The 19,474-nt window shown below is 38.0% G+C and overlaps 2 long non-coding RNA genes across 11 annotated transcripts; one reads left to right on the top strand and one right to left on the bottom strand.

The window, feature by feature from the left end:
• The first annotated feature begins 231 nt into the window (after positions 1 to 231).
• Positions 232 to 5,623, top strand: LOC133718334 (uncharacterized). Of its 10 annotated transcripts, none has more exons than XR_009850256.1 (7): positions 232 to 732; positions 1,008 to 1,220; positions 1,336 to 1,629; positions 1,733 to 1,838; positions 2,679 to 2,752; positions 4,752 to 4,844; positions 4,976 to 5,623. It is a non-coding gene; the product is annotated as an uncharacterized LOC133718334 (long non-coding RNA). The 10 variants fall into 10 exon arrangements; XR_009850251.1 differs by having other exon boundaries at positions 3,525 to 4,844; XR_009850255.1 differs by lacking the exon at positions 2,679 to 2,752.
• A 2,686-nt stretch (positions 5,624 to 8,309) lies between these two features.
• On the bottom strand, positions 8,310 to 9,186 carry LOC133713468 (uncharacterized). Its single transcript, XR_009848030.1, has 3 exons — positions 8,728 to 9,186; positions 8,521 to 8,606; positions 8,310 to 8,430 (listed from the first exon to the last, which is right to left on the bottom strand). It is a non-coding gene; the product is annotated as an uncharacterized LOC133713468 (long non-coding RNA).
• Between the last annotated feature and the right edge of the window lie 10,288 nt (positions 9,187 to 19,474).

Below are 19,474 nucleotides of genomic sequence, written 5' to 3'. Positions count from 1 at the left end.
GTGATGTTGTCCAAGGTTCATTTATACAATGGTTGATAAAAGATATTGTCTGATTGTTTTTAATCAGACAACAGTTATTATTTCTCTGTTGTGCAATTACCATTAATACAATGGTTGAAAAAGATGTCGTCTGATTGTTTTGATTCACACAACAGTTTTTCAGTTGTCTATTGTGCAGCTCTCTTTCAGACAATATACTGAAATTGCTGTTGTCTGAGTTTTAGGGTTCAATAGATTCTTTGCGCCCTTTTTAATTGACTCGGCCAAATTTTCAATTTTTCACTTCCCACCATTGGGCCAAAACCTGAGCTCGCGCTTCTCTCTCTCAAAATCACTCTTCTTCTCCCCGATCTCACCAGTCATCTATCTCTCCCACTCTCCCTCTCAGCTTTCTCTCTTTTGCACTCAACAAAACCACCTCCCTCTCCATTCGACCAAAACACCCGAGCTCCCGCCTCTCTTTCTCAAAATCACATCTGCCCTCAGTCCTCAGCCTTCCTCTCTCTCTCTCTCTGAGAACCTCTCTCTGCTGCCTGTTTGATCGTACTTTCATCTCTCTATCCCACCGCAGTGACCGCTAGTCGACTACCACCGCAGTGTTTTCCAGTCGACCACTACCGCTTCGATCTCTGCTGCTTCCATCAGCTCTCTGCTACTTCGATTCGCAGAGCCCTCTACTGCTTTGGGACTTTGATTCCCGGAGTTTCGAGCAATAGCCAGTTCATCTTTTTGGTGAGGTTTGATTCTTTGGCTTGGATCTGTTGATGTTGTTTTGATTGATTTGGTATTATAAGCTTGGATTTATAATTTGGGGCTTGGTTTAATAATAAGTCCCGTGTTCAAATTTGGTTGATTGGTTTTAAATTTCGATCCAAAGAATTACGGGTGCTGCATATGAAGATACTTTGGGTTTATCTATCTGGATTGTTTTGGGATTTGAATTTGGTTTTATGGGTGATTGAGCCTTTTTCTTATTTTGACTCAATTTGTGCTTCTGATTTGAACAGTTCACTCTTCATAGTACAACACAGAGCAACCCTTCAGTCCAAAAATTTAATGAACCCCAAAGATAGCTGTGTGTGCATGTAATTGTTTCAGGCTAACTAAAGGACTCACTCGCACTCACTCATATGGCTCCTCCTCCAGGGATTGTTGTTACCCTTTTGCTTCTTCTTGCTCTGCAAAGTTATGGGTTCGTTCTTTCTTTTGCTTCCACAAATGTGAGTCTACTCTTACTATTTTGATTATGTTGTTTCTTTTTTAATGGTCAAATTTACTATGATGGTTTTTTTTAAAATTTTTTTTTCATTGGTTTTTGGTGACTTGTAATGCCAGGTTTACATTGTCTATATTGGAGAAAGAAAGTATGGAAACCCCGAGCTGGCATCTGAGCCTCACCATGAGATTCTGTCATATGTATTTGGAAGGTTAGCTCTAATGCGTAATTATGGGTGGTTCCTCATTCTAACTCAACAACAGTTAAATGGTCGAATTTGGAAAACCAGCTCCTATCGGTGTGCCCGTCATGTTCTGTTCCGTATTACTTCTACCCTCAGACTACATGTTCCTCGCCCCCTGCAGTTTATCTATTGAAGTTTATTTGCTCTTACCGTAATGGATTGTTGCATGGTAAGGGAAATATTTCCCACTTCCTCTTCAGGAACGAATAATATTTTTGTTGAGTTGTCTCCCTTTGGTCTAGTCTTATGTTGCCTCAACTCCTTTGTCTTAGATGTCACTGAAATTATGTCTGATCTTGAGCTTTCGATTCAAAGGGTGAAAGTGACAACAACACCAGATGACAGGGTCTTGGACCTGTTCTTCATAACAGATAACATGTGAGTTTTGCTTTGGTATTCGTTTTCTGTTTTTATATATGAAAGTTTTCATAAATTCTGTATGATAATTTGCTTGTTTTCTCACATTTACATGGTTTCTAGATGGAAAATTGGCTAGACATCATAGGTTAGTCGCGTAGATACTTAGCTTGTCTATATGTAACAATATGGGACACAGTTTCTAATTTTACCCATTTTCCTCTTTCTCTCTGAGCTGATATTAATTCCTAACTTGTAACTTTCCACTTTTCTCCACTGACTAAATTTTTTCCTGACCAATTGTTAAAGGATAAAATATCATTATGCTCAGAGACTAGGAATATAACTGGGATCTAGTCAAAATTATTGTCTTTGATTTGGTATTCTTGGTAGTGTAATAAGTCAGTTAATGTAAAATCTTGATGCTATTGCATATAAAGATTCATATGGGCTCAATTCTCAATTATGGTTTTCTTACCTTGGTTTGGATTTCTGGGTAAGGTTGGGTTCAGTGACTTCATTCGATACTTCCAGTCTTCCATTTCTGGGTTCGAATGCAGTTTTTCCAGTTTTGTTCATACTTCATAGTTGTTAATTTGTTATTACTATCTCATCTCTGTGTGTGTGTAATTACTGATATGATCACCAATAATTGAATCAGTCTCATAGTCATAGCCATGGTGGATGGTTTCTACTTTCTAAGGGTTTATATCTTCAACTAGAGTATAAACCCAGTAGTAGTAGGCTGATCACTGATTTGTTTTCTTGGCCTTTCTGTTGTGACTTAATATTAGTATAGTAATGATGGAATGTTGTCAATTGTCTCTCTTTTTCTTTCTTAAACACAAAATATGCAAGTAGGGATCCACAACACATGTTCTGGGGAGGAAGGACGCAGAGGAAAGCCCAAATTTTGTCCTTTCAGACTGTCCAATGTATGTCCGAATGAACTTGTGATTAATAAAGTACTCTAAGTGTGTTGTCATGTTTCTTCTTCTCTGTTGCATATTGCATACTTCTCTTGCTCTTGTGTTTCTGTTTGATTAGTGCCTTAAGATTGGTTGTTAGTGCAATTTTTATTAGTATTTCTTGCTTCACGTACTTTGTATTGTACCATATGACATGTCAAAAGGGATATTCTATGTAACATTTAACTTCTTCAAAAGTCAAACTGAAATCGGCTTCTCGTCAACCAGGAGAAAAGTAAAACTTATTGATGAAATCATATAATTTCTATATACATTGTTATTGTATATGTATATAGAGTATTCCTGAAGAAGTAAAAAAAGCATGAATAGGATGACAAAACAATGAGATCATTTATGCTCAATAAAGAAGTATTCCTGAAAAGAGACTCCGATAGACTGGGCATTGTTTCAGTAAGAAATTTTAGACAGCGCGAAACATGCTCTCCATACTGCTTGAGGTTCATAGTTTCATATGCCTTTTCATTTGTTAAATCTAGGATGCTTTGTACATTAGTATACCTGGCCATCTTTTGGGAAATTCTTTTATTCTGAGCTACACTGTCTTTAAAAATTATTACACCTTCATGATCATTTTATAAAGCTATTAGCCATTTCATACTTATGCTTTCTGTGAGATAGTTGTGTTGTTGCAGTTTCTTGTGATGTAGTAGGCATTATTCTTGCTGTGAATTTCTTTTTTTCTTCAGCCTTGATTTGAATTTTTCCATTTCACTTTCAGGATGAATCAGTTCTGATATGGTACTCAGGCAAAGATGAGAAATATGTTAAACTAAGCCATGTCTCTAGAATTATACATGGCCAACGCACTATAAGTTCTTCATGCTGAGATCTCTTGCACCTTTTTCAAATGGTGAACATGTCCCCTAGTATTTGATAGCTTTGCAAATGATAGTTGTAGATCTGTGGCATTTGATTTCAAATGCAACTTTTAGCTTAATGTACAATAAGAACAAATAAGAACAGTTAGTAGCATGGCCATCGCATGATTAAATGTATTTTCTGAATGAGTGAGCTTCAATGTTGCTTTAGTATGATTTATGCTTGGGTTAACATGTGAAGGAGGAGATAACGTGTACATGTTATTTTAATCAAAGTAAAACGTACGTTAGTCATAAACTAAGTGCCGTATACAATTGATCCTAATTGCTCAAAAGAAGGGGAAAAAGCTCAAGAGTTCTATACCATAATTGATTATTTCGCGTACTGAATGTATTGTAACCAGGCAACCTGGAAAGGAGGAAAGGTTTATACAATTTTGGGCATATTTCTTTGCTTACCCTTACTGTGTAGGAAGTTTAAATATTTTAGCTAATGTGAGGCATAGTTATGAGTTTATTTATTATTTTTTTGCTTACTTGCATGCTTGCATAAGTTCCTTTTTGTAGATGGTTGCCTGCATGGCCTATCATATAGGGTCATATGATTGGCTGCTATTTATATTTTCATACATGGTGGGAATGAGGAAAAGGTGCATTGCACCATGGCTTCAGTGGTAAAAGGGTGGGGTAGCTGGTGTTGTCATTTCCTAAGCTTAGATTAGAATTTTGGTAACTTGCAATTATAATGTTTTAGTTGTATGCAATTCTGAATATACCTATTCAATGTGTTTGAGTTTTTACGTTAACTACATTGGTCTTTTTAGGTGTTTGATCTTGCAAGGAAAGTGATATTTGATTCTTTGTAATAACATATGCCCAGTATGTTTAATGTTTGGGTTGGTGCTCCTTGTTTTAAACAGTGTAGAAAGAGATCCCCACTAAATCAAGTTCTATGGTGCTTTTTTTATATTGATTTTTTTTTCAACACAATTACTAGATTGGAAAACATCTGGAGTTTGTTCTAATTGATGTTCTCTGTTCATTCTTCAAAACAGGCCATCACTGCTCTAAAAAAGGGGTCACAATTACTGAATTCCATCATTAACTATTCCTTGGTGTAATGACAGGATGAACTCTCATCAAGCAAAGTTGCAGGAGAACGTGATGATGCTAAGACTATTGAAACTGATGCTATTCCTGCTCTTGAGAAACTTCAGAAGGTAAATTTGCTATCTTTTTGTGACTATTAATTATAAGAATGCATGGTTAATCATTAGCAGTTTAGTAGCAATTTACCAGTGAACTTTATTAATAGTCTTATTCTTGCATACTTTGGTGTTCATATTAGCAGTTACAAGACGGCTGCCAGTGGATTCTCTGCTAAGCTCACTCAACAGCGAAAGTAAAGGTTGTTGTTGATGCGAAAGTAAAGGTTGTTGTTGATGCAACTTCTGCTGGCATCTTCATTGGCATCATAAAGTGTGTTCTTCAAGACTTGGTTGGTTTCAACATTTTACTAAATTTTGTTAGAAAACTAGTTCTGTTGATGTAATGACTTTGTTGGATATACACTACACCAAAAATTGCATCACACGACGGTGAAAAAACGTCGTCTGATTTGAAGACTCACCGTCGTCTATCTCGATGTTGTCTGATGAAAAATCAGACGACGGTGAATTCACCGTTGTACAATATAAAGTCAGTCGACGTATATTCCTTAACACCGTTGTCCCAGAACTCGACAGATGCCGGACTCATCCATGCGCAGCAGTTCACACAACAGAATTTGCTTTTTTGCCGTTGTGGGTTGAGATTTTCATACAACGGTTTTGTAGTTTAGCTGTTGTGTGATTTAAAGTAAGACAACTGTGTTCTAGTATTTTCTGTTGTATGAGCTTAAAACTAGACGACGTAACTTATTGAAATCCATTGTGTGATATATATAATTGCGTTGTGTGAATACTCAAATTTTGAATGGATATAAATTAATAGTGAACAATTGGAATACAAATTGAATGCAAACCATCAAATGATCAACATTTGTACCAAAATCATTGTGATACATCAATTCATCAAATATTGAATTTAAGGAACATTGCTAAAGCATTCATACATCTCATAGACTAAAAAGGATTTAAGTTTCCTGGTTAAGTTTTACATGATGAAAGAAAATATGGCTTGCTGCATTGCTTTGTACTCCACGCTCGATCTCGGAAAGACTCTTTATGCAACATTCCACCATTTAGTTCCTGGCACAATTAACAAATGCAATGAAAACAAAAGGGATAATGCCTTACTATGTACATAATATACAAGCATTTTAGAATTAAACAATTTATAATATACAAGCAAGAAAGAAACAGAGAGTGACGTTCTAGCAGTAATTAAAAGTATGATGCCATAGGTATAAATTAAATGCAAGAGCGCAATCACTTGCAACAAAGAAAAAAGTATGATGCTTATCAGAAGTGCCAATACTCTACTAATGATTTATCATATTCGGCAAGTAGGAAGTAGGGTGCTGAAAGCTCCAATAAGATGGAGCATGCGACTTGCATTACTTGCTTAAATCCAAAGACACATTTACCTGGGAAATTCTTCCTCAGACACTTATTAGAGCTGAAATAACAAAAAAGTTTGCAATTGGCCACTTCTACCTATACATGACTGTACATAGTTGAAGCACCATCGCTTTAATCCAGACTAATCATGTCTAAATAACCATTATCACCAGGACTATGAGAATCTCCATCAAAAATAGCAATTACAAAGTTTGTGCATAGATATCTATAAGTAATCACCAACTATAAAACGTAAGCCGTATTAACCTCTTATGCCTTGCATGTAATTATGCAAACTTTTGGAAATCAGTTGAAACCTAAGTGCTTATCGGGGGAGACATCAACCAACAGCAAAACCTCAATAAAGTACAGCAAAACTAATACTCATACAATTTAAGTAAAGGCATCAAGGCCACTGGCTTGAGAATATGAGAAAACATGAAAAGTGGTAAGCACACAGAGCTCATGTACCTTTGACTTAAAGTCATCCTCATCCCTAATAATATGTGGATGTATGGAAGGGATCACTGTGAAAAATCGATTGCTTGCATCTACAATCAAGCTATCTTTTATGGAAGAGGCACCATCACTCTTTAAGAGATTCTGTATTTCCGTTCAAACCCTGAATAGAGAAAATAGAATACCGGAAGAAAGCTGTAAAGATTTATTATGCAGATTAAATCTGAAACAGACAGTTTAATATATTGAGCTGTGCAGCAAATTAAAGGTTATGTTTTTAGTGCTTACCCTTTTGGATATTGCTTTTACTCAGTTTTCCAAGTGGCATCTCTGACATATTTATCTCAAATTCCATCATGGCAGCTCTGCAAAACTTAAGGCTTAGTCTCACATTCACACACACATACACACACAGATGTATATATAACATGTATATAAACGATTGGAGGGGGAAGGAGGGAGGGGATAGCAAACAGTTTAAACAAAATTCAATTACCTGTATGTTTCAACGTTGAAGAGCATCTTCATCAACTCTGCTAACTGAGGAAATAAATACAGAGAACTGAAACTGCAGTTAAATGATAACTCCCACAGGTACTAAGAAATAAATAGACATAAAGAAAGGGAAGAAGATCATGCCATGGATTCTTTTGGTAATCCACGAAAAGAAACTTTCAAATCCGCCAAGCTTGCACCAGACTGAGATTGGCCATTGAAAGCTTGACCTCCAGGATTGTTAGATGATGGCGGTGGCAGTATTCGTGTAGGTAAATACGAATACTGCAGAAATTGATTATCCCTAAATAAGCTACATGACACAAGTAGTAGCTAAATACCTTCTGCAGAAATTGATTATCTGTATCTTCTGGGATTTTCCACTTCCCTTTACGACGTTCAGGTTCATGAGTAGAGTAAGAACACTTGCTCCATGCAGTCAGGAACCCATGCCACCTGTACATGGCTCCAGAATAGTGAAGATGACTGGAACAGAGTGGGCAAGTACTAAGTGCTCCAAACATCATTCCATCAGCGCTGAACAAGAAGTATAGCAATAAAGAGTTCATGAGGTGAAAAACTTGGGATCCACATAGAGATAGATATATAGTGATCAACTGATAACAACTAATTACTTAATCAAGCATAAGTAAACACTCTCAAACAGAACTAGAAAAGAAAAGAAAAATTGAATAATAGTGAACTTAAGTACCTTTCCTATGATTTCACTTCATCATTGGAAGCAATAGCTGATCTATATCAAAATCACATGCCAACACAAAAAAATTAATTAATATTAAGCATTAACATGCATCTAAAATGGACTAACCAACCATCAACAAAAGACTACAAGGACCAAAGTCCCAACTTACAAGTTGCACGAGAAGAAACAAGAAAATTGGGGAAATAAGAAACTAATAATACAAGTTACAACTGTCCTTAAATTGAATGACAAAGATCCTTACTCTATTTAAATTAAAGTCGAACTCCAAATGAGTTGCATAAATGACAATGCATTTACTAATTGCAATTCTAAGAACCTTGTGCTCAAAAACAATATTCATAAAATGCAAGCAGTGTAAAAAAATAGCAACACAATTGTGAGAACATGAAGAAGAAAACACAGTTTGTGAAGAACAAAGAAAGGGGCTGTGAATATGAGGAGAGTAACCTGCTTTTCCTCAAGCTTGTTATGCCCAAAAATGGCTAATCTTTCCTCAGCAGCCTCACTGCTGAGACCCTCTTTGCTACATCTCAGATTCTCAAGCACCTCCTCAATGGGTATGTTTTCCTACAACCACAAAGTTCATAAACACCCATTTAAACCAAAACCACACAGCAAACCAAAAACCAAGCAAAAAGCTTTGAAATTTCTATATACCAAATCAACTGTTTCCTTCAGCACCGCGTCAAGCACTTCAGGCTTCTCTTCCGCCATCTCTCTCCTCTTCCTCTCTCGTCACAGCTCTACAGAATCATTAACACTCGAAGGATCAGAAACCAAGAACCAACAAGAACATAAAAAAGACTCAAAATTTTGAAGAACCCAGAAGAAGCTGATAGCTTTTAGAAGAAGACAAGCACTAACCAGTTGTAAAGATTTGATTTTGATCAGAATTAAAGGTTGAGGGACTAGTTGAAGAGAGAAGCACAGACGAGAGAGAGTGGGAGGAGAGAAAAAGTGGATCTGGAGGAATCTCTCTCCTCCGTCACCGATCTCTGACCACCGGGGTGGACTCACCGTAGCCACCATCTTCTTCGCCTTCCTCCGACGAGTCAACGCCAGGATGCACCTCCGAGATGAGCCACAAAGAAATCTCTGCACCTCCTAGAGAGAGCGCGCGAGCGGGAGGGGAGGGAGTAGAGGGATAGGTTTCGGGGGAGAACCCAACTCGATTGGTCAGAACCCAAATCCCCCATTAGCAGAATGAAAAACCCCTTAATCGAACCCTAATCGAGTAGAACCCAAATCGAACCCCAATCGAATAGAACCTAAATCCAGAATTTGAAGGATGGTGATTTGTGATGGCTAAATGTTTTGAGAAGATGGTGAAGAAAAGCTCCAGATTTTGCTCGAAGTGAAGAAAAACTCAGGGTTTCTCTCTCAGACATGAAAAATGGCCAAGGCATTAAGTTTGTTTAAGTGTGCCCTCGATCGAGTTGGCTAAGGCAATAGGCATTAACTTTTTTTTTTTTTTTTTTTTTTTTTTAAGTCAGACAGACAACGTATAGATATGTTTACGTTGTCTGATTTGTTACATAGCTGAGGGAATAAAAGATGGAAATTTCCCACCTCTGCAATCAAAATGTTAGGTTTCGCGCTTAGGCTAGTCATTGCTCATTCACACAACAGAAATAGTTCATTCTGTTGTTGGAACTTGCAAGCATAACAAACGATTGAAGCCAAATTTTCTCGTTTTGGGGGGAATGAATGTCATTTTGGAGCCATCTCCAAATTTTGGTACTCACTTGCACAACAGGACATTAAAAACCATTGTATGATGATTTCCAGGTATACTCCTACAACGGAAGTAACTAAACTGTTGTCCAATTTAATAGCATCTAGGGTACAATTTGGAGCCAAATTTGACTCAATGGTAGGAGGGAAATATGCCAATCTTTTTCTTTCATTCAGACAACAGATAATCTCTCTTTCTGTTGTGCCATCACCTCCTAACTAGAAGTTTTATAATTTGAGCATCTTTATACAACGAAGATTCATTAAAGGTGTTGTATGATTCAATTCTCGTCAACAGACAACAGAGGATTTGTTCTCCGTTGTGTGATCACCGTTGTGTGATGCAGTTTTTGGTGTAGTGATATGGATGAATGTATCGGATTTTAACATAAATGAATGTGTTTTGGATGTGATGTCATTTTGAATGTCTATCATACCATTCAATCCAGCTAAAAACTATTGTCCAATAATTGATCATCACAAAATGCCTAACAAAAACTGTTGTATGAGCCATCTAACTATAATACTATAAGGACTAAAAGAACGAGAAAGTCATTGTCTAGCAAAACAACAAACAACAGTTTTTTGGAGAAATCTATAGTATCAGTAATGGATGGACAATGGGATTTGCAAGTACATATTGTCTGACTAAGCCTTCAGACAACAGCAAGCATATAAGCCCCTGTTGTCTGGCATAGCCTTCAGACAACAGCAAGCATATAAGCACCTGTTGTCTGGCACAGCCTTCAGACAACAACAAGCTATAAGCCCCTGTTGTGTGGCACAGCATTCAGACAACAGTAAGTATATAAGCCGCTGTTGTTTTTCTTGGTGTTTAGACAACAGACAGCATAGTAGTCGCTATTGTAGTAAACTTTATCAGACGACAGTTTTTTGGTATTGTCTGATCCATGTATCAGACGTCATTGAGATAGACAACAGCAAAGTCTATAATCAGACGACAGTGAAAAACTGTCGTCTGATTGAAAAATTGGTGTAGTGTAGCTAGGCGTGTCCAAAAAATTCAGACTGATCTGCGTCTAGGGTTTGCAAATTTCTCCTCGTCCAGTGGCACTCTTGGTCGGCGTTGGTTCGCCTCGTCAGTAAGGGGCTGCTGCCGGACGAGACATTGAATAGTATATGCCTGGGAGCTTCTTGAAGAGGGTTTGGCAGGATGGGCTTGGAATGAGTGCCAGACAACGTATTCCGTGCGGTGGTTGTGTGTACAAAGAGGGCGCGCCTTATCGAGGCACTTCCAGATCCGACTAGTCGGAGGTACTGGGCGGCGGTGAAGGATGCTGGATCGGGGGGCTTGACATCGTGGTGAAACTGGTTCATAGTGGCGCGGCTCGGCGTGGGGCGTGGCGGCTTGGGTCAAGGAGGTGAGGGTCACGGCAGCGTGGATCAAGACGACTTTGGGTCACGGCGGAGGGGACCGATGGAACTGCACTGGAGTTGTACACGTGGCTAGTGGGTGAGGAATCGAAATTGAAGTTTTGGCTTATTGGGGCAAGCCAATCTTTGTTGGGCATGAGTTGGGCCTCTTTTCTTGGGGTTGCCCTCTTGAGCTAAGTGATTTGGGCTAGGGTGAAACTGCCCTAGTCCTTTATTATGTCTTTAGTTAGTCTAATTACAATAATTTCTTTGTATTAGGAAGCTATGCATTTCTATGCACTCTATGTACCTCTAGCGCCTCTGGAGTAGTAACAAAGAAAGATTCTCACTGGTCTAAGTATTTAATTGTCTAATGAGTAGGTCTATAGCTATGTACCACTGTGGATACTACCACTATCTTCTTGTCTACTGCGGAAGGGTATGTAATAGCTCTGACTTGTGATGCAATATATTGACACCTGATTTGGGGTTGATTCAAAAAAAAAAAAAGAAAAAAAAAAAAAAAAGAATAGCTAGGCCCTTTTAATTTTAGTACATATATATGATATCCTCCTTGAATTCCGCATCTAGTATTTAGATTTGTTAAAAGAACCAGTGTGAGGGAAATGGTTCGCTCATGCATGTATTGTATGGCGCTGCCTCTTGTAATCCATTCAGAGTCAATGGCAAGGTGAGTCATCTTCCGAGAAATGTTGTTCCTCTTGTCATCCTCGTGCTTCTTGTTATAACATACTACTGTATCAGCGGGATGGGGATGGCCAAAGCATATGGTGGTTAAGATTCAAAACTTGTTGAAAGACGACACTACGACCTTGAGGCTCCACTGTAAATCGAAAGACCATGACCTTGGTGAACATACCCTTCAAAGGGTTATGTTTTTGAACAAAATAAAACTTATTCCTGTATTTGTATGAGAAGATATATATTTTTTTCTTTTGAGAATAAATGACTACTTTTAACCCCACCCTACCCATTTTATAATGTTAATGAGATTTTTTTATTTATTTTTTATCGAGATGAGATAAAAAGTCATTTTGGTTACGTTAACGAGTTAGTAACACATACAAGCAGTCAGTATTCAGATTAGGGTCCATGAAGACATGCCAGCAAAGCCAGACTAATCCTCTACTGTAGGGGCACGAATCCGAATGACCCTCAAAACCACCTGGCCAGTGGCCACAAACTAGTAAAAATTGAGACCCAAACGCTAGACATAGAGTTCCATAGTAGGCCGCTCAAATTAATCATGTGATTTTTAATATATAAGTTAATTATTCTAAATAACTAGTGAGCCACAACTCACAGATTAAATAGCAAGTTACAGTACTAAAATACTAAAATAGTTGAGAATTGTATTTGGGCTCAGAGCCTCAGAACAAACACATATGGTCAACAAACTCTACAGATATTGACGAATTGAAATGGGACACAGGAACAGCATTAACTACATCAGAAAAAGTTGATCACAAACTCTCTCCCATCGTATTGATATCTTATATCTATAAACTGAAGGCTTGGGTTCAAGAAATGTCACGAAAACAATCCCTTATCTTCACTCCCATCTGTAATAGTCCTTGGTCCAGGTCTCCAGCGACATCGTCAATACTATATCCCCAGCGGGCTTCATGTTCCCGGCTCCATCAGGCTTCACAAGTTCATAACGCCCTTCTATTGTCTGCTCGAGCCTCTTCGGAAACGGAACCCTAGCCCGAATCACTTCCCCAATGCTGGGGTCGTCGGAGGTTCCGGGGTCGCAGCGGTTTTTCTTGCTGTTATACCTCAAGACCTCTATGTTCACAGAGTGGTCCTCACCCACAGGGTTGCCCTTTAATCCAACGAACCACCTTGTGTCCCATTTAGGGTTTGGTGACCCTGTAACCTTGACAGACATTTGCTTTTCTCCGTCGGGCTCAATCCACCACACCACTTGGTAGCGCCGTTCGGAAAGGGGTAAAGTCCAGAGACTTGGGGGGTCAAGTAGGACGACTCTGTCGAGCTCAAGAAACAAATCAACACCGTCAAATGTTCTTTGTCGTATAATCTTTTTCCTTTTCATATCGGCCGTTGCTCTGCACTTATTACGGCTGGTGTTGTTGTTCGAGGTAGCGTTTGCAGAGCAATGGCTGTCGTCATAGCTTCTCTTCATAGTTGCGTAGCTATATGAGGAAGTTTATGTGAGATTTGTAGAAGAAGAATTGATGGTGAGTTGCAAAGAAATTAAACTTAAAATCTGAGGTAGTCGATCTGGGAGATACCAAGGACTAGTGAAGAGTATTTAAAAGCACACTGATCTTATATTCATATATGGAATAGGATTGTAGGAAAGGTAGTTAATCGAGTTTCTGTAGGAAAGGAACTCCTGCGGATACTAGGAAAAATCAACTGTTAAATGAAAAGTTCTTTCAATGGGAAAAATATCTCATAAATGTTTAAAAAGGAAAAGGCCCTTTTAATTTTGGATTTTAGTGTGATATCCTCCCTAGTTATATGAAAGGAAAACATGAGTGAATTTCAAATCTAGTAGTTAGATTTGTTAAAAGATTGTTCATGTACACCAATAATTATTGTGGGGTATAGTGCTTCTTGAACTTCGTCGTACTTCATCCAAAAGCATGAGTCCTTTCCTGAGAAATGTTGGTCCTCTTTAGGGCTTGTGCTTCTTGTTATTCTTTCAGCAACTAGTACCGTACCAGCCTGATGGGGATGGCCAAAGCACACGGTGGTTAAGACCCAAAACTTATTGAAAGACGACACTGTGACCTTGACCCTCCACTGTAAATCGAAAGATATATAATGATCTTGGTGAAAACGCCCTTGTTTCAAGGGAAAAGTTATCATTTGAGTTTAGAACAAACATTTAAAAAACCACACTGTTCTTGCAGATTTGAATTTGGGGATCAAGTCCATTATTTCGAAGTTTTGCAGAAATATTAGGGACAATTGAACGAGCTGAATGTTTTTTGGGATGTACTTGAGGATTCACCAAAAAAAAAAAAAAGCATGTTTGAGGATGGCCCTTGGTGGGATATTGATGGTGTGTTCGGAGTGGAACAAAGAATGATGCATGGTGACTAATTAACAGAACCTTCTCATGAATTAGCAGATGTTTTGAAATGTAGTAATCTTTATAATGCTGCATATCTAACAGATGCATGTAATCTTTGATTACAATGAATAATGAACAGATCCAAAATATATATATATATATATATATTAACCCTAGCCTCAAGCCCATATCATTATTATTTACAAAGATGCAAAGAGTAAAATGGGAATGTAGAGTCTGGAAGGCGAACATAGGTAAACATGCATGCGAAAGATGCACAATGTATACATCTATGTGCCAAGAAAGCTCATATATCTTCTAACAAAAATAGAGATCGTCCCACGCTCACGCTCACCTAGTACACATTTAGCAATACTATGAGCGAGCGACCCTGTTACACTCCCTAGCAGGGTGTAACGCAGGTGTTAAGACCTGTAAACATGCCATTAGCACACATACGTACCAGAAATTTTTCCATCCTACAGTCAAACCATGTCAGCTGCTGACATGGTTTGCCTTACCAATGATATTTTGACATATAGCCTTGTATTTAGGTTAATTGAAATTCCTTTGTTTCGTTATTTTGGGAAAAGACCTTTTTAGGTTCCCTTCATCTTCTTACAGTTACCACGTCTAGAGGAGACGGCGGCACAACGCCATCTCCGTCGAGATCATCATGTTGGAACCTGCTCTCTCGACTGCACGACGCTTTGAATGGTCTCTCTCAAGGTGGAACTTGCTCTTGCGAGGGATGTATTTCTAGATAGCATCAGTGGGGTTGATGTAGAAGACCAATTGGTCCTGGAAGATGTTGAGGACGATCACGATGAAGCCGGCGATGCAGCTGAAGGTGAAGTCGCAGGTCCAAAGGCGGTGGGAGGAGGTTAAGAGGAAAGGGAGAGTGAAGATCAGAGAGTGGGTGGGAGTGCCTATGGCTGGGGATGGGAATGGGAGAATGATGAGAAGTTCGACTGCAAAGATTTGTGTTCATCGATGAGATAAACAAAATAATTAAACTCGATTCAATTAATAATTAAGATTCGAATTTTGTAGACTTACCTCTTGTTGTTAACCCAGAAATGTCACTATCTCAATAATACAGTCTATGAATTTATGAAACAATTTAAAGCCCAAACTTGAAACTACATCCATGAAATTGTCCAGACTACCCGATCAAAAGAACTACATAAAAATATCAATTAATGGTTTTAGATTTGGGAATGCTTTACATGTTCACAACACCCTGCATAATCTCAGTATAAAGAGTTGCAGAAGAGGACGATATTGAGATGGTGGGGATCAGTCTCCTTTTTTTCTTTATTCTGGTTGGTAATTGTTTTTAACAAGATTAACAGAGAGGGCTGAGAATTGTAGTTTATTGAAGTTTGGCTGTAGGGAGAGAAAATATTGAATTTACTCACGTTCGGTTTGCTGATACCATTGTCTTTTTTAGGATGATGAGCAGAGTTGTGCTGATCTGAATTTGATCTTATAGAGCTTAGATTTGGTTTCAGGGTTGAAAATAAACAATGATCACCTTAGTGATTGGAATGGGGTTTCCAGAATCTGAGAGGTAGGAGCCAATACCAAAAGACCCAAAAAGGTCTTTTGCTAATATAACAAAACAATTGTATTTTAATTATATTAAATACGAATTAGTAGAACCATGTCAGCATGCTGACATGGTTCTACTGTAGGACAGAAAAATTTCTCCGTACGTACTTCCGTTTTACACCAATTTCTGAACATTAATGTTTTCACTTCGTATTGGTGGTAAGAGTTGAACTCGCCTATATGTATGTCTGCGGTGATGATGAAAAGAGAAGAGCCTCCTCATAATTTGATTGTTATTGCCAACAAAAAACAACAATTGAGCCGAACATGGGCGGATCTAAGTAGTGGCTTGGGTGGGCTGGAGCCCGTCCGAGATTTTTAGGCTTAAAAAAAAAATTAGATGTATACTTTAATTGCTGTTTAATTGATGTGGGTTTAAATGTTTAATTGACGTGGGTAAGTGGGTTTAATTGATTTCAAAACTTATCAAGGTCGATCAGTGGGTCTTCTTTCTGCTGTGCAATTGTTGTGGGTTTAATTGATTTCAATAGTACTTATCATTTTATCAATTGTTGTGTTATCTCAGTATCTCGGCCAGGAGCTTGGCCTCATTCGAATGCCGAGTAATCAGTTCAAGTTTATAGAGTTAACTTTGCAGATTGGGCTTGGGTTTATTTGCTAGCTATGTCGTCCTATTCATGGCTTTATATTCAGAACAAACTTTTGGGTTGAAAAAAAAAACTATATATATGATGTATATTTTTTGTTTATATGTATGTTTGTTTAACGAAGCCACCCGACTCTCAAATTATCGAAGTCAAACTCCTCTCTGGCTCTCCCATTCTCTCCGTCCATCACAAATTCTCATTCTTCTTCGCAAAAAGGCCTAAATTACGGACTAAATTCAATCTTTGAACACTTGAACTCTCAGGTTCTCATCTCTCCACTTTTGCATTCGCACACTTGTGCATAATTGTACTAAAAAAAAAAATTTTGAGCTTCGCCCAAAGGGACACATAAATATGTAGCCCTCCCTATTTTCAAATCCTAGATCCGCCACTGGAGCTGAAACTTAAGATAACAAACTAAAGAAAACTATTAGTTAAAAAAATTAGGGCTACATTAATAATAGGTAAACCCTTCCAGACGCATTGACAAAATTATAAACCCTTCAAGCTTGAGGTTGCCAGACCCATCAAGCTTCACAAGTTCGCACCGCCGTTCTATTCTGTCATTGATCGTCGTCGGCAACGGAATCCTGACCCGACTGACAGCCCCTATGCTAGGGCAGTCGGAGGTTCCAGGGTCGGTGAGGTTTTCCTTACTATTAAATCTCAATACCTCCACGTTCAGAAAGCCCTCCCCTAAGGGGTGGCCATCCAAAGGAACTGTAGTATATTTGAACCATGAAGGATTTGGTCCTTTTGCCTTTTCATAAAAGGCGTCGACTTCTATTTCTTCGGGTCCATCAACCCGGCACACGATTTGGTAGACCCGTTCGGAGTCGGGTAGGGTGCTGCGACTTGGGGGGTCAATTCCCACGACTTCATGGATCCCAATCTTCAAGGACTTAACATGCACTTTCTTTTCTATAACTTTCTCTTTCACCTTCATCTTCTTCATCAGTGCCGAGGATCTTCGGAAACCGCCGGTGTAAGCAGAACGGTGGCTGCTCTCAGGGTTTGTTTTCATATTTGCGGAGCTGTATGTGCATAAGTTTTTGAGATTATGGAGTCCAGAATAAAGTTTTGATAGTAACGTCATCATGGAGTCCCTTATTGTAAGTCCTTTGAATTTTGAAATCATATATATACGTACTAGAGTGGAAATTAAAGTTTTATTTGGAGAGAGTATGAAATTGAGTTTCTATAGAAATTGGGTTCCTTTTGATGTTAGGGGAAAGGGCATAACTATGAAGATTTCGATCCCTGGATCAGTTAAGTACCTCATAAGGTCCTCTGAACAAGAACGTGATTTACCAGCAATTAATATTGGCACTTGGTTTCTTTCGAGTGCCTTTGGATCTATAACACAAGTCCCAGCTATTTGATGATCTTATGGTCTTATGGATTTGCACTTTTGCTAGGACTCCAGTACAGTATTACTAGACTTGGTTACAGGCCAGGAAACCGGAATAGTGAAGGAGTCCCAACGTCTCTGACCTTTTAATATCCCAACACTTTGGGCTATTGATCTATATAATCTTGAAAATTACAATACTTATGGCGAATTTAAATAAGAATTTTACCCCGTTTGCACCGTGTCAAAACAGTCAAATCATTTGTAGGAGCAACTCGCATTATTCTGCACCGACAACAAAAACTTTGACAATGGTTATCGATAAATTTTAATTTCTCATACAAAAGGTGGTGATAATTGAATGTTTATTACTTATTATTATTATTATTATTATTATTAGATTTTTTTTTATTTTTTTATCTTAGAAATGGGACTGCAAAATACTAAAACACAAGTAAATAATGGCATAGTGTTAAATCATATTGTATATGAATTTGATTCCTATTTATTTAGATTTTGCATCTCCAACCCCACTTTAATTAAAAGCCATAACAATTTATTATAGGGTGAGCCCCATGTTATTATATCATTGTTTCTCTTCTAATTTCTCAAGAGACAAAATTACATAAATGATCACTGAATTTTGACTCATTCGACACTTTGGTAACTTACTTTTCAAAAATGTCACTTTGGTCACTTAGCTTAATTAGATATTGTTTTTCACTTTAGTTATTCCGTCATTTCGGTTAAAAACTTATAAATATCAAATATTTGAAGGATATTTTGGTCAAGATGTTAAAAAATTAATTATTTTTTTGCTCTTTATTTCTTTCTTCCTCTCGACCACACCAATGTTCATCTATTGCAAGATACTCACAATCTTGATCGAGTTTCAATCTCGACCATGCTCCATCGAAAATAAAAATAAATACAAAAAAGAGCAAGTAAATGAACAAATTTTGTTTTTTGGGTGATTGGACTAAAACACCCTCAAGTTTAATTTATGACCGATTTGACGGTGATGACTAACAATAAATTGCAAAGTTGAATTTGACTGACTGAAGTGATACTTTTGAAAAATTAATGTCCAAAATGTCGAATATGTTATATTCAGTAATCATTTATGTAATTCTCCCTTCTGAAGATGGGGTCTTCACTGTTACTTTCACCATGCCACTAAATCACTCAACAACTGATAAATCAAGACTACTATGAGAGTCGAGAGTCGAAATAGGAATCTCTAACAAGAAAAGACCATGCCACTAGACTTTAGTGGTGACAAAAAAAAAACTATTTTATTATGGATCCGGATAAAGGGACGTCTTACACTCATCATGAGCCTTTAGATTATTTTAAAACATTCAATAATTTAGAGTAAGTGTGAGAAGGCTGTGTGTGTTTGGTGGAGTGGTAAGGCTTTGGTCTCTCATATGAGAGGTCAGGAGTTCGAGCCCCATCAAGGGTGGGAGTGGAGTGGGGTTTATAAAAAAATAATAATAATAAATAAATAAAAAACAATAATTAAGTGTGAGAAAGACATGACATAAATAACAGCACATGTTTCCTCATCATCACCAAAAACCGTAGCCTAGGGTCATCCCTATTATACTATTCAGTCTCATCCATAAACCCTAGCCAGTCAATATGAAGAAGCATTTGAAGAAAACAGCACAAGTTTTCTCATCATCAGCAGAAACCGACAAACCGTAGCCAACATCGAAGAGCTCCTCACATAGATCCTCTTGCGCGTGTCAGCCAGAACCCTAATGGACGCAGTCGAAAGTAACCCTAGGTTTACAAGCAATAAACCTAAAACAAGAATTTTGGAGTCCACCAGAGATAAATGAGAAAACTCTCAATTTT

The sequence above is a fragment of the Rosa rugosa genome, chromosome 6 (genome assembly GCF_958449725.1).
Source record: "Rosa rugosa chromosome 6, drRosRugo1.1, whole genome shotgun sequence".
NCBI classification, from domain to species: domain Eukaryota; kingdom Viridiplantae; phylum Streptophyta; class Magnoliopsida; order Rosales; family Rosaceae; genus Rosa; species Rosa rugosa.
The sequence above is the reverse complement of the archived record's forward strand: the minus strand, read 5'-3'. Positions and strand labels throughout refer to the sequence as shown.